This window comes from Phyllobates terribilis, unplaced genomic scaffold (genome assembly GCF_046119375.1).
Source record: "Phyllobates terribilis strain yellow unplaced genomic scaffold, ASM4611937v1 Scaffold_414__1_contigs__length_1644244, whole genome shotgun sequence".
Classification (NCBI taxonomy): domain Eukaryota; kingdom Metazoa; phylum Chordata; class Amphibia; order Anura; family Dendrobatidae; genus Phyllobates; species Phyllobates terribilis.
In genome coordinates this window covers 370,376-384,154 of record NW_027363174.1, presented here as the reverse complement: position 1 = coordinate 384,154, position 13,779 = coordinate 370,376, and the positions used below count along the sequence as shown (strand labels likewise).

General features: G+C 42.3%; 8 non-coding genes across 8 annotated transcripts; all 8 read left to right on the top strand.

Annotated features, from left to right (window-relative positions):
• Positions 1 to 3,528: 3,528 nt before the first annotated feature.
• Positions 3,529 to 3,715, top strand: LOC141226286 (U2 spliceosomal RNA). The gene has a single exon (XR_012293498.1). It is a non-coding gene; the product is annotated as a U2 spliceosomal RNA (small nuclear RNA).
• Positions 3,716 to 4,834: 1,119 nt separating this feature from the next.
• Positions 4,835 to 5,025, top strand: LOC141226514 (U2 spliceosomal RNA). Its single transcript, XR_012293644.1, has one exon. It is a non-coding gene; the product is annotated as a U2 spliceosomal RNA (small nuclear RNA).
• Positions 5,026 to 6,145: 1,120 nt separating this feature from the next.
• Positions 6,146 to 6,336, top strand: LOC141226513 (U2 spliceosomal RNA). The gene has a single exon (XR_012293643.1). It is a non-coding gene; the product is annotated as a U2 spliceosomal RNA (small nuclear RNA).
• Positions 6,337 to 7,456: 1,120 nt separating this feature from the next.
• On the top strand, positions 7,457 to 7,647 carry LOC141226512 (U2 spliceosomal RNA). Its single transcript, XR_012293642.1, has one exon. It is a non-coding gene; the product is annotated as a U2 spliceosomal RNA (small nuclear RNA).
• Positions 7,648 to 8,769: 1,122 nt separating this feature from the next.
• Positions 8,770 to 8,960, top strand: LOC141226511 (U2 spliceosomal RNA). The gene has a single exon (XR_012293641.1). It is a non-coding gene; the product is annotated as a U2 spliceosomal RNA (small nuclear RNA).
• A 1,120-nt stretch (positions 8,961 to 10,080) lies between these two features.
• On the top strand, positions 10,081 to 10,271 carry LOC141226510 (U2 spliceosomal RNA). Its single transcript, XR_012293640.1, has one exon. It is a non-coding gene; the product is annotated as a U2 spliceosomal RNA (small nuclear RNA).
• A 1,122-nt stretch (positions 10,272 to 11,393) lies between these two features.
• LOC141226509 (U2 spliceosomal RNA) lies at positions 11,394 to 11,584 on the top strand. Its single transcript, XR_012293639.1, has one exon. It is a non-coding gene; the product is annotated as a U2 spliceosomal RNA (small nuclear RNA).
• Positions 11,585 to 12,704: 1,120 nt separating this feature from the next.
• LOC141226508 (U2 spliceosomal RNA) lies at positions 12,705 to 12,895 on the top strand. The gene has a single exon (XR_012293638.1). It is a non-coding gene; the product is annotated as a U2 spliceosomal RNA (small nuclear RNA).
• Positions 12,896 to 13,779: the final 884 nt, after the last annotated feature.

Sequence of the window (13,779 nt, the reverse complement as noted above, 5' to 3'; positions counted from 1 at the left end):
CTCTTATGGCAGGGATTAGTGGTTTTTCTCTTAACGCTAGAGGGTTGAAAACTAAGACCAGAAGAGTTGCTCTCTTTGATTTTTTATCCTCTCTAACAGCTACAGTTTTCTTTTTACAGGAATGCTGCATCCCACACAGTTTAAATTATACAGAATATGAGACTGATTGGGCACATGGACCCTCAGTATGGTCAGGATCAAACGGGTCCAGGTCAGCAGGGGTCGCCATTCTTTTTAAAGGGAATGTTTTTATTGACTCTGTTCAAGAGGTTTTACCAGGTAGAATTTTATTAGTAAAAGCTTTTATTGATGGTTTTAAATGGCAATTTTTAAACTTTTATGGAGCCACAGATAAGCAAGAAAGAGCTGATATGTTGAATATGTTACCCTTATTTATTAATGATTCTGTCCCTCTTATTTTATCAGGAGATTTTAACTGCATTTTAGGTGGAGAAAAAAGGTTCTCAAGCTCCACAAGTAGGAATTATGATAAAACGTCTTTTATGTTAAAAAATGTCATACAAGATTTTAATTTAACAGATGTTTTTAAGGAGTGTAATAAAGACTTGCCTGCAGAGGAATGGGTAACCTGGAGCAACGTGAATTGTAGCTCCAGGATTGATTTTATTTTCTGCTCTAAAAATGTATTGCCTTTTAAATGTGAGCTTTTATCTAATGTTTTTTCTGATCACAAACTTTTATCCTTTTATGTGAAATGTAATGATTTTAAGAAAAAAGGAAAAGGTACCTGGAAGTTAAACATTTCCCTTTTAGAAGACCCCCAAGTTTTATCTGATTTTACTGAATTTTATTTACATTTTAAAAGAATAAGAGACCCCCATATCCCTATAAGTAGGTGGTGGGAAAAGATGAAAAAGAACATAAGAGATTTTTTTATGAAGGTTGGGGTCCAGAAAGCTAGAGAGAAAAGAGAATTTTATTGGCAACTCAACACTAGATTGGAGACCTTATATAAATTGAAGAGCCATGAGATTGAAGTAGATAAACAAATTAGTGACTTAAAAAGTGAAATTCAGCATACCTTGGAACAGAGAGGTAAAGAGTTAATTTTCCATGCAAAGGTCCAACATGTTGAAAATAATGAAACCTGTTCACGATATTTTTTTAAATGTATGGTGAAAAATCGTGTTTTTATTGAATCAATGGAAGGTAAACAAGACATAGAGGGTATTTTAGCTAAAGTGCATGAATTTTATTCCGAGCTTTTTAACACAAAATCTGTTGATGACCATTTTATGAAAAGTACTTTGGATGAAATTACAACTGTTTTAGACCCTGTCTCACAAGATGTTTTATTACAGAGTCTAACTGAAGATGAGATATCTGAGACCATAAGAAGCTTTAAGTCTGGTAAAGTACCGGGGCCTGATGGTATACCCATAGAATTTTATAAGGTTTTTTATGATATTTTACAGGAGGATTTATTTTATGTTTTTAGTGAGGTTTTTAATACAAAAACCCTACCGAACTCCTGGAAGAAAGGTGAGGTCTCCCTTATATACAAAAAGGAAGACAAAACGCAACTAAGAAATTGGAGACCTATCACCCTTCTAAATTGTGATTACAAAATAATGGCAAAAATTTGTGCAAATAGACTTAAAAAGGTAATAGGTAACATAATCCACCCAAACCAAGTGTGTGGCATACCAGGAAGGAGTGTTTGGGAAAATTTGAATCTAATCAAAGATGTAATAGATGACACAAAGTCGAGGGGAAATAAGCTGGCGGTCCTGTCTCTCGACTTTGAAAAAGCATTTGATAGAGTGTCACACCAATTCCTTTTTAATGTTTTAGCTAAAATGGGTATACCAGAAGGTTTTTTATGCTCTCTCAAAGCATTTTATCATGGTTGCACTAGTAAGGTTTTAGTAAATGGTTTTAAGACAAGTGATGTGTTTTTAAATTCTGGTGTAAAACAAGGTTGCCCTCTGTCCCCCTTGTTATTTATTTGTGCCCTTGAACCCCTACTCAGTGTCTTAAGGAGAGACAAGCAAATCCGAGGCGTCCATTTGCCAGGTGGGGGAGGGCTAGAAGCAAAAGTTACTGGATATATGGATGATGTAGCCATAACATGTAAAGATGCCCTGTCTATCCGGAAAACACTACGGCAAGTGGAATACTTCTGTGGTGGATCTGGTTTTAAAGTAAATTTTAATAAAAGCTGTATTTTAAATGTGGGGAATATGATTTTAAATGATGTACCGGTTCCTGAATGTGACTCTGTAAAGATTCTAGGTGTGATTTTTAACGAAACAAACAAAGGTAAAGAAAGCTGGGATCTTGTGGCACAAAAGGTAAATCAAAAACTATGTATGTGGAGGTTGAGGAAATTAACAATGGAAGGGAAGGTACTAGTTATAAAAATGGTAATTGTGCCTTTGTTATTGTACTTAAGTTTGGTGTTCCCCCCCCCCACACATACCTTTACGAAAATAATCAAAGCTTGCTTCACTTTTTTCTGGAGCTCCAAGATGGAGAAATTGAAAAGAGAGTTAGTGGTCAAGCCTAAAGAGAAAGGCGGTAAAGATTTCCCCGATTTTAGAGCTTTTGTTTTAATAAGATTTTTTGTTTTATGTTTTAATGCACTGTCGAAAAATAGTTATTGGTCATATTTTATCCGTTTTAACACAGGTTATTTTATGAAACGTCATGGATGGTTTGAAACAGTTTTAAGTTCCCCATATGCTCTTAATACACCAGAAAGCTATAAGATTTTAGGAACTATTGTAAACACGTATGACTTAAAAGGGAAAAGTGCAGAAGACTTAAGAGATAGCAAAATGATTTTAAATGGTTTCAAACAAAAGGAATCAATTGTACAGATTGGGAATTTTAATGATAATAAATGTACTGACATATGGAAAGTTATTAATGAACCCTATCTTTTTAATTCCCAGAAGGACCTGGCCTGGAGCTGTGTGCATGATTGTCTTCCATGTCGGGCATTCCAACACCGAAGAGGACTCGTGAGAACTGCCAGATGTCCAAGACAAAGATGCCTCGGAGATGAGACTGTTTTACATGTTTTATGGACTTGTCACTTTGCACGACAAACATGGACTACAATATTTCCTTTGCTTCAAAAAATGACAAACATTAAGGATCTTACTTTTGAAACTGTCTTATTTGGTCGTGTGGAGTGCCCCAACGCCAGCAAGAGGATCATCGCATGGAAGACAATCAGTACCATCAAAGAAGCTCTATGGAAGGCCAGGAACATCCTTCTTTTTAAACACGATGTTTTATCTGTGAAAGATGTTTTAGAGTTGGCTTTTAGTGAAATGTATATGTATTATTTATTGGATAAAAAGAGAAATGTAATTTTATCAAAACAATGGCTGGTAAAAGAATGGAACACAGCAATCTAAACACATTGTCTGTATTTTAATGTAATTTTATTGCCTTATTGAACTGAAATCAATTTATGTACGAATGTATTTTAAAATGTAATGATTTTATGTTCATATCTAATGTATTGTAATTAAGTTTTATCCAATAAACGGGTGTACCTATGTTTGGGTACATTCCAAGTCAAAAAAAATCTGTTCTTATCAGTTTAATATCTGATACGTCCCCTATCTGGGGACCATATATTAAATGGATTTTTAGAACAGGGAGATGGAAAAAGAGCTTGCTCTGTCCACTCCACGCATTGACCTGGTATTGCAGTATCTCCAGGACCGGTGCACCCCTTCTTTAATGCAGTTTCTAAAATCAGAAAGAATTGAATTCAATGCTTTTTGTTCATTTTGCTTGTTTGTCGGATTTTGGGATGGACTCTTTGGCTTTGCTTTTCTTCTCCTCATTGGATTTTTCATGTTAAAAGTTGCAGAAGCCAGATGACAAGCTCATTTTGGTTCAACTTCAGCAACTGTGCATTGCATTGCCATGTAATGTAATGTAATGCAATGCTATCTATCTAGCTCTCCCTCTATACTTCCTTTTGGATAAACAGACATATTAGGCAAGCATTTTGGAGCTTTCACCTAAATAACTACAGGTGGTGAGATAAGCTGCACAATATAATTGACCTTTCAGTATATTGTTGCACACACACCATCTATTTAGCAAATGCCCTTGTTATCAACAGCAGCCTTTTAAACTCACCTGAGCTAACAGGTATGTGAGCTGGTTACTCTGCTGCGCTTAAAATTTCTTTTTTGGTTTGCTACAATGCCTTTTCTGAAACGTTGTCTCCCTCTGCTGGAACACTGACTTCTTTCATTTAATGCCTGCAGACTATAAAAGAGAAACCAACCCAAAAAGTTTGGTTGATTAGTCTGTGGCATTCTTTTAAACTGTTGCTTATGGCGGTCTCTGTCAGCTTCTCAGTGACATTCAGCCATCCAGGTATCCCGCCTGCAGTAGACGGAATGTGGCAATGGAACGCTGGCTGCGCGTGTCATAATAGGCTCTGAGCCTTTATATACCTGCGCACAGCAGCAGCCACTTTCAGTCTGCTGCTGGACAGCCAGCAGCAGCAGCAGCAGGAGAGGTAATTAATCAGCAACCCTCCTGCTAAGGGTAGACAGCTGCTCGTTCCACCCCCCCCCGCCTTAATTGGTTCTCCTCCCTTCCAACGGTGTTGAGGCGGGTGGGAACAGCCGGGGGTTGAGGGTACTGTGCTAAAAGAGGTGGAGTTATGCAGATCTAAAACGCGTGGATTGCAGCAGCAGCAAGCCGAAAAGTGCAGGCATGTGAGGGATCTAGAGGTTGACAGCATGTCTTCTTAACGGGAGTCCAGGTGGCCATCTCCACAAATGGACTTTTCAGAATCCTTGGGTGGCACCGTAGTCGGAAACCAATTCTGGTTATCGCTTCTCGGCCTTTTGGCTAAGATCAAGTGTAGTATCTGTTCTTATCAGTTTAATATCTGATACGTCCCCTATCTGGGGACCATATATTAAATGGATTTTTAGAACAGGGAGATGGAAAAAGAGCTTGCTCTGTCCACTCCACGCATTGACCTGGTATTGCAGTATCTCCAGGACCGGTGCACCCCTTCTTTAATGCAGTTTCTAAAATCAGAAAGAATTGAATTCAATGCTTTTTGTTCATTTTGCTTGTTTGTCGGATTTTGGGATGGACTCTTTGGCTTTGCTTTTCTTCTCCTCATTGGATTTTTCATGTTAAAAGTTGCAGAAGCCAGATGACAAGCTCATTTTGGTTCAACTTCAGCAACTGTGCATTGCATTGCCATGTAATGTAATGTAATGCAATGCTATCTATCTAGCTCTCCCTCTATACTTCCTTTTGGATAAACAGACATATTAGGCAAGCATTTTGGAGCTTTCACCTAAATAACTACAGGTGGTGAGATAAGCTGCACAATATAATTGACCTTTCAGTATATTGTTGCACACACACCATCTATTTAGCAAATGCCCTTGTTATCAACAGCAGCCTTTTAAACTCACCTGAGCTAACAGGTATGTGAGCTGGTTACTCTGCTGCGCTTAAAATTTCTTTTTTGGTTTGCTACAATGCCTTTTCTGAAACGTTGTCTCCCTCTGCTGGAACACTGACTTCTTTCATTTAATGCCTGCAGACTATAAAAGAGAAACCAACCCAAAAAGTTTGGTTGATTAGTCTGTGGCTTTCTTTTAAACTGTTGCTTATGGCGGTCTCTGTGAGCTTCTCAGTGACATTCAGCCATCCAGGTATCCCGCCTGCAGTAGACGGAATGTGGCAATGGAACGCTGGCTGCGCGTGTCATAATAGGCTCTGAGCCTTTATATACCTGCGCACAGCAGCAGCCACCTTCAGTCTGCTGCTGGACAGCCAGCAGCAGCAGCAGCAGGAGAGGTAATTAATCAGCAACCCTCCTGCTAAGGGTAGACAGCTGCTCGTTCCACCCCCCCCCCGCCTTAATTGGTTCTCCTCCCTTCCAACGGTGTTGAGGCGGGTGGGAACAGCCGGGGGTTGAGGGTACTGTGCTAAAAGAGGTGGAGTTATGCAGATCTAAAACGCGTGGATTGCAGCAGCAGCAAGCCGAAAAGTGCAGGCATGTGAGGGATCTAGAGGTTGACAGCATGTCTTCTTAACGGGAGTCCAGGTGGCCATCTCCACAAATGGACTTTTCAGAATCCTTGGGTGGCACCGTAGTCGGAAACCAATTCTGGTTATCGCTTCTCGGCCTTTTGGCTAAGATCAAGTGTAGTATCTGTTCTTATCAGTTTAATATCTGATACGTCCCCTATCTGGGGACCATATATTAAATGGATTTTTAGAACAGGGAGATGGAAAAAGAGCTTGCTCTGTCCACTCCACGCATTGACCTGGTATTGCAGTATCTCCAGGACCGGTGCACCCCTTCTTTAATGCAGTTTCTAAAATCAGAAAGAATTGAATTCAATGCTTTTTGTTCATTTTGCTTGTTTGTCGGATTTTGGGATGGACTCTTTGGCTTTGCTTTTCTTCTCCTCATTGGATTTTTCATGTTAAAAGTTGCAGAAGCCAGATGACAAGCTCATTTTGGTTCAACTTCAGCAACTGTGCATTGCATTGCCATGTAATGTAATGTAATGCAATGCTATCTATCTAGCTCTCCCTCTATACTTCCTTTTGGATAAACAGACATATTAGGCAAGCATTTTGGAGCTTTCACCTAAATAACTACAGGTGGTGAGATAAGCTGCACAATATAATTGACCTTTCAGTATATTGTTGCACACACACCATCTATTTAGCAAATGCCCTTGTTATCAACAGCAGCCTTTTAAACTCACCTGAGCTAACAGGTATGTGAGCTGGTTACTCTGCTGCGCTTAAAATTTCTTTTTTGGTTTGCTACAATGCCTTTTCTGAAACGTTGTCTCCCTCTGCTGGAACACTGACTTCTTTCATTTAATGCCTGCAGACTATAAAAGAGAAACCAACCCAAAAAGTTTGGTTGATTAGTCTGTGGCATTCTTTTAAACTGTTGCTTATGGCGGTCTCTGTGAGCTTCTCAGTGACATTCAGCCATCCAGGTATCCCGCCTGCAGTAGACGGAATGTGGCAATGGAACGCTGGCTGCGCGTGTCATAATAGGCTCTGAGCCTTTATATACCTGCGCACAGCAGCAGCCACCTTCAGTCTGCTGCTGGACAGCCAGCAGCAGCAGCAGCAGGAGAGGTAATTAATCAGCAACCCTCCTGCTAAGGGTAGACAGCTGCTCGTTCCACCCCCCCCCCGCCTTAATTGGTTCTCCTCCCTTCCAACGGTGTTGAGGCGGGTGGGAACAGCCGGGGGTTGAGGGTACTGTGCTAAAAGAGGTGGAGTTATGCAGATCTAAAACGCGTGGATTGCAGCAGCAGCAAGCCGAAAAGTGCAGGCATGTGAGGGATCTAGAGGTTGACAGCATGTCTTCTTAACGGGAGTCCAGGTGGCCATCTCCACAAATGGACTTTTCAGAATCCTTGGGTGGCACCGTAGTCGGAAACCAATTCTGGTTATCGCTTCTCGGCCTTTTGGCTAAGATCAAGTGTAGTATCTGTTCTTATCAGTTTAATATCTGATACGTCCCCTATCTGGGGACCATATATTAAATGGATTTTTAGAACAGGGAGATGGAAAAAGAGCTTGCTCTGTCCACTCCACGCATTGACCTGGTATTGCAGTATCTCCAGGACCGGTGCACCCCTTCTTTAATGCAGTTTCTAAAATCAGAAAGAATTGAATTCAATGCTTTTTGTTCATTTTGCTTGTTTGTCGGATTTTGGGATGGACTCTTTGGCTTTGCTTTTCTTCTCCTCATTGGATTTTTCATGTTAAAAGTTGCAGAAGCCAGATGACAAGCTCATTTTGGTTCAACTTCAGCAACTGTGCATTGCATTGCCATGTAATGTAATGTAATGCAATGCTATCTATCTAGCTCTCCCTCTATACTTCCTTTTGGATAAACAGACATATTAGGCAAGCATTTTGGAGCTTTCACCTAAATAACTACAGGTGGTGAGATAAGCTGCACAATATAATTGACCTTTCAGTATATTGTTGCACACACACCATCTATTTAGCAAATGCCCTTGTTATCAACAGCAGCCTTTTAAACTCACCTGAGCTAACAGGTATGTGAGCTGGTTACTCTGCTGCGCTTAAAATTTCTTTTTTGGTTTGCTACAATGCCTTTTCTGAAACGTTGTCTCCCTCTGCTGGAACACTGACTTCTTTCATTTAATGCCTGCAGACTATAAAAGAGAAACCAACCCAAAAAGTTTGGTTGATTAGTCTGTGGCATTCTTTTAAACTGTTGCTTATGGCGGTCTCTGTGAGCTTCTCAGTGACATTCAGCCATCCAGGTATCCCGCCTGCAGTAGACGGAATGTGGCAATGGAACGCTGGCTGCGCGTGTCATAATAGGCTCTGAGCCTTTATATATCTGCGCACAGCAGCAGCCACCTTCAGTCTGCTGCTGGACAGCCAGCAGCAGCAGCAGCAGGAGAGGTAATTAATCAGCAACCCTCCTGCTAAGGGTAGACAGCTGCTCGTTCCACCCCCCCCCCCCGCCTTAATTGGTTCTTCTCCCTTCCAACGGTGTTGAGGCGGGTGGGAACAGCCGGGGGTTGAGGGTACTGTGCTAAAAGAGGTGGAGTTATGCAGATCTAAAACGCGTGGATTGCAGCAGCAGCAAGCCGAAAAGTGCAGGCATGTGAGGGATCTAGAGGTTGACAGCATGTCTTCTTAACGGGAGTCCAGGTGGCCATCTCCACAAATGGACTTTTCAGAATCCTTGGGTGGCACCGTAGTCGGAAACCAATTCTGGTTATCGCTTCTCGGCCTTTTGGCTAAGATCAAGTGTAGTATCTGTTCTTATCAGTTTAATATCTGATACGTCCCCTATCTGGGGACCATATATTAAATGGATTTTTAGAACAGGGAGATGGAAAAAGAGCTTGCTCTGTCCACTCCACGCATTGACCTGGTATTGCAGTATCTCCAGGACCGGTGCACCCCTTCTTTAATGCAGTTTCTAAAATCAGAAAGAATTGAATTCAATGCTTTTTGTTCATTTTGCTTGTTTGTCGGATTTTGGGATGGACTCTTTGGCTTTGCTTTTCTTCTCCTCATTGGATTTTTCATGTTAAAAGTTGCAGAAGCCAGATGACAAGCTCATTTTGGTTCAACTTCAGCAACTGTGCATTGCATTGCCATGTAATGTAATGTAATGCAATGCTATCTATCTAGCTCTCCCTCTATACTTCCTTTTGGATAAACAGACATATTAGGCAAGCATTTTGGAGCTTTCACCTAAATAACTACAGGTGGTGAGATAAGCTGCACAATATAATTGACCTTTCAGTATATTGTTGCACACACACCATCTATTTAGCAAATGCCCTTGTTATCAACAGCAGCCTTTTAAACTCACCTGAGCTAACAGGTATGTGAGCTGGTTACTCTGCTGCGCTTAAAATTTCTTTTTTGGTTTGCTACAATGCCTTTTCTGAAACGTTGTCTCCCTCTGCTGGAACACTGACTTCTTTCATTTAATGCCTGCAGACTATAAAAGAGAAACCAACCCAAAAAGTTTGGTTGATTAGTCTGTGGCATTCTTTTAAACTGTTGCTTATGGTGGTCTCTGTGAGCTTCTCAGTGACATTCAGCCATCCAGGTATCCCGCCTGCAGTAGACGGAATGTGGCAATGGAACGCTGGCTGCGCGTGTCATAATAGGCTCTGAGCCTTTATATACCTGCGCACAGCAGCAGCCACCTTCAGTCTGCTGCTGGACAGCCAGCAGCAGCAGCAGCAGGAGAGGTAATTAATCAGCAACCCTCCTGCTAAGGGTAGACAGCTGCTCGTTCCACCCCCCCCCCGCCTTAATTGGTTCTCCTCCCTTCCAACGGTGTTGAGGCGGGTGGGAACAGCCGGGGGTTGAGGGTACTGTGCTAAAAGAGGTGGAGTTATGCAGATCTAAAACGCGTGGATTGCAGCAGCAGCAAGCCGAAAAGTGCAGGCATGTGAGGGATCTAGAGGTTGACAGCATGTCTTCTTAACGGGAGTCCAGGTGGCCATCTCCACAAATGGACTTTTCAGAATCCTTGGGTGGCACCGTAGTCGGAAACCAATTCTGGTTATCGCTTCTCGGCCTTTTGGCTAAGATCAAGTGTAGTATCTGTTCTTATCAGTTTAATATCTGATACGTCCCCTATCTGGGGACCATATATTAAATGGATTTTTAGAACAGGGAGATGGAAAAAGAGCTTGCTCTGTCCACTCCACGCATTGACCTGGTATTGCAGTATCTCCAGGACCGGTGCACCCCTTCTTTAATGCAGTTTCTAAAATCAGAAAGAATTGAATTCAATGCTTTTTGTTCATTTTGCTTGTTTGTCGGATTTTGGGATGGACTCTTTGGCTTTGCTTTTCTTCTCCTCATTGGATTTTTCATGTTAAAAGTTGCAGAAGCCAGATGACAAGCTCATTTTGGTTCAACTTCAGCAACTGTGCATTGCATTGCCATCTAATGTAATGTAATGCAATGCTATCTATCTAGCTCTCCCTCTATACTTCCTTTTGGATAAACAGACATATTAGGCAAGCATTTTGGAGCTTTCACCTAAATAACTACAGGTGGTGAGATAAGCTGCACAATATAATTGACCTTTCAGTATATTGTTGCACACACACCATCTATTTAGCAAATGCCCTTGTTATCAACAGCAGCCTTTTAAACTCACCTGAGCTAACAGGTATGTGAGCTGGTTACTCTGCTGCGCTTAAAATTTCTTTTTTGGTTTGCTACAATGCCTTTTCTGAAACGTTGTCTCCCTCTGCTGGAACACTGACTTCTTTCATTTAATGCCTGCAGACTATAAAAGAGAAACCAACCCAAAAAGTTTGGTTGATTAGTCTGTGGCATTCTTTTAAACTGTTGCTTATGGCGGTCTCTGTGAGCTTCTCAGTGACATTCAGCCATCCAGGTATCCCGCCTGCAGTAGACGGAATGTGGCAATGGAACGCTGGCTGCGCGTGTCATAATAGGCTCTGAGCCTTTATATATCTGCGCACAGCAGCAGCCACCTTCAGTCTGCTGCTGGACAGCCAGCAGCAGCAGCAGCAGGAGAGGTAATTAATCAGCAACCCTCCTGCTAAGGGTAGACAGCTGCTCGTTCCACCCCCCCCCCCCGCCTTAATTGGTTCTTCTCCCTTCCAACGGTGTTGAGGCGGGTGGGAACAGCCGGGGGTTGAGGGTACTGTGCTAAAAGAGGTGGAGTTATGCAGATCTAAAACGCGTGGATTGCAGCAGCAGCAAGCCGAAAAGTGCAGGCATGTGAGGGATCTAGAGGTTGACAGCATGTCTTCTTAACGGGAGTCCAGGTGGCCATCTCCACAAATGGACTTTTCAGAATCCTTGGGTGGCACCGTAGTCGGAAACCAATTCTGGTTATCGCTTCTCGGCCTTTTGGCTAAGATCAAGTGTAGTATCTGTTCTTATCAGTTTAATATCTGATACGTCCCCTATCTGGGGACCATATATTAAATGGATTTTTAGAACAGGGAGATGGAAAAAGAGCTTGCTCTGTCCACTCCACGCATTGACCTGGTATTGCAGTATCTCCAGGACCGGTGCACCCCTTCTTTAATGCAGTTTCTAAAATCAGAAAGAATTGAATTCAATGCTTTTTGTTCATTTTGCTTGTTTGTCGGATTTTGGGATGGACTCTTTGGCTTTGCTTTTCTTCTCCTCATTGGATTTTTCATGTTAAAAGTTGCAGAAGCCAGATGACAAGCTCATTTTGGTTCAACTTCAGCAACTGTGCATTGCATTGCCATGTAATGTAATGTAATGCAATGCTATCTATCTAGCTCTCCCTCTATACTTCCTTTTGGATAAACAGACATATTAGGCAAGCATTTTGGAGCTTTCACCTAAATAACTACAGGTGGTGAGATAAGCTGCACAATATAATTGACCTTTCAGTATATTGTTGCACACACACCATCTATTTAGCAAATGCCCTTGTTATCAACAGCAGCCTTTTAAACTCACCTGAGCTAACAGGTTTGTGAGCTGGTTACTCTGCTGCGCTTAAAATTTCTTTTTTGGTTTGCTACAATGCCTTTTCTGAAACGTTGTCTCCCTCTGCTGGAACACTGACTTCTTTCATTTAATGCCTGCAGACTATAAAAGAGAAACCAACCCAAAAAGTTTGGTTGATTAGTCTGTGGCATTCTTTTAAACTGTTGCTTATGGTGGTCTCTGTGAGCTTCTCAGTGACATTCAGCCATCCAGGTATCCCGCCTGCAGTAGACGGAATGTGGCAATGGAACGCTGGCTGCGCGTGTCATAATAGGCTCTGAGCCTTTATATACCTGCGCACAGCAGCAGCCACCTTCAGTCTGCTGCTGGACAGCCAGCAGCAGCAGCAGCAGGAGAGGTAATTAATCAGCAACCCTCCTGCTAAGGGTAGACAGCTGCTCGTTCCACCCCCCCCCCGCCTTAATTGGTTCTCCTCCCTTCCAACGGTGTTGAGGCGGGTGGGAACAGCCGGGGGTTGAGGGTACTGTGCTAAAAGAGGTGGAGTTATGCAGATCTAAAACGCGTGGATTGCAGCAGCAGCAAGGCGAAAAGTGCAGGCATGTGAGGGATCTAGAGGTTGACAGCATGTCTTCTTAACGGGAGTCCAGGTGGCCATCTCCACAAATGGACTTTTCAGAATCCTTGGGTGGCACCGTAGTCGGAAACCAATTCTGGTTATCGCTTCTCGGCCTTTTGGCTAAGATCAAGTGTAGTATCTGTTCTTATCAGTTTAATATCTGATACGTCCCCTATCTGGGGACCATATATTAAATGGATTTTTAGAACAGGGAGATGGAAAAAGAGCTTGCTCTGTCCACTCCACGCATTGACCTGGTATTGCAGTATCTCCAGGACCGGTGCACCCCTTCTTTAATGCAGTTTCTAAAATCAGAAAGAATTGAATTCAATGCTTTTTGTTCATTTTGCTTGTTTGTCGGATTTTGGGATGGACTCTTTGGCTTTGCTTTTCTTCTCCTCATTGGATTTTTCATGTTAAAAGTTGCAGAAGCCAGATGACAAGCTCATTTTGGTTCAACTTCAGCAACTGTGCATTGCATTGCCATGTAATGTAATGTAATGCAATGCTATCTATCTAGCTCTCCCTCTATACTTCCTTTTGGATAAACAGACATATTAGGCAAGCATTTTGGAGCTTTCACCTAAATAACTACAGGTGGTGAGATAAGCTGCACAATATAATTGACCTTTCAGTATATTGTTGCACACACACCATCTATTTAGCAAATGCCCTTGTTATCAACAGCAGCCTTTTAAACTCACCTGAGCTAACAGGTATGTGAGCTGGTTACTCTGCTGCGCTTAAAATTTCTTTTTTGGTTTGCTACAATGCCTTTTCTGAAACGTTGTCTCCCTCTGCTGGAACACTGACTTCTTTCATTTAATGCCTGCAGACTATAAAAGAGAAACCAACCCAAAAAGTTTGGTTGATTAGTCTGTGGCATTCTTTTAAACTGTTGCTTATGGCGGTCTCTGTGAGCTTCTCAGTGACATTCAGCCATCCAGGTATCCCGCCTGCAGTAGACGGAATGTGGCAATGGAACGCTGGCTGCGCGTGTCATAATAGGCTCTGAGCCTTTATATACCTGCGCACAGCAGCAGCCACCTTCAGTCTGCTGCTGGACAGCCAGCAGCAGCAGCAGCAGGAGAGGTAATTAATCAGCAACCCTCCTGCTAAGGGTAGACGGCTGCTCGTTCCACCCCCCCCCCCGCCTTAATTGGTTCTCCTCCCTT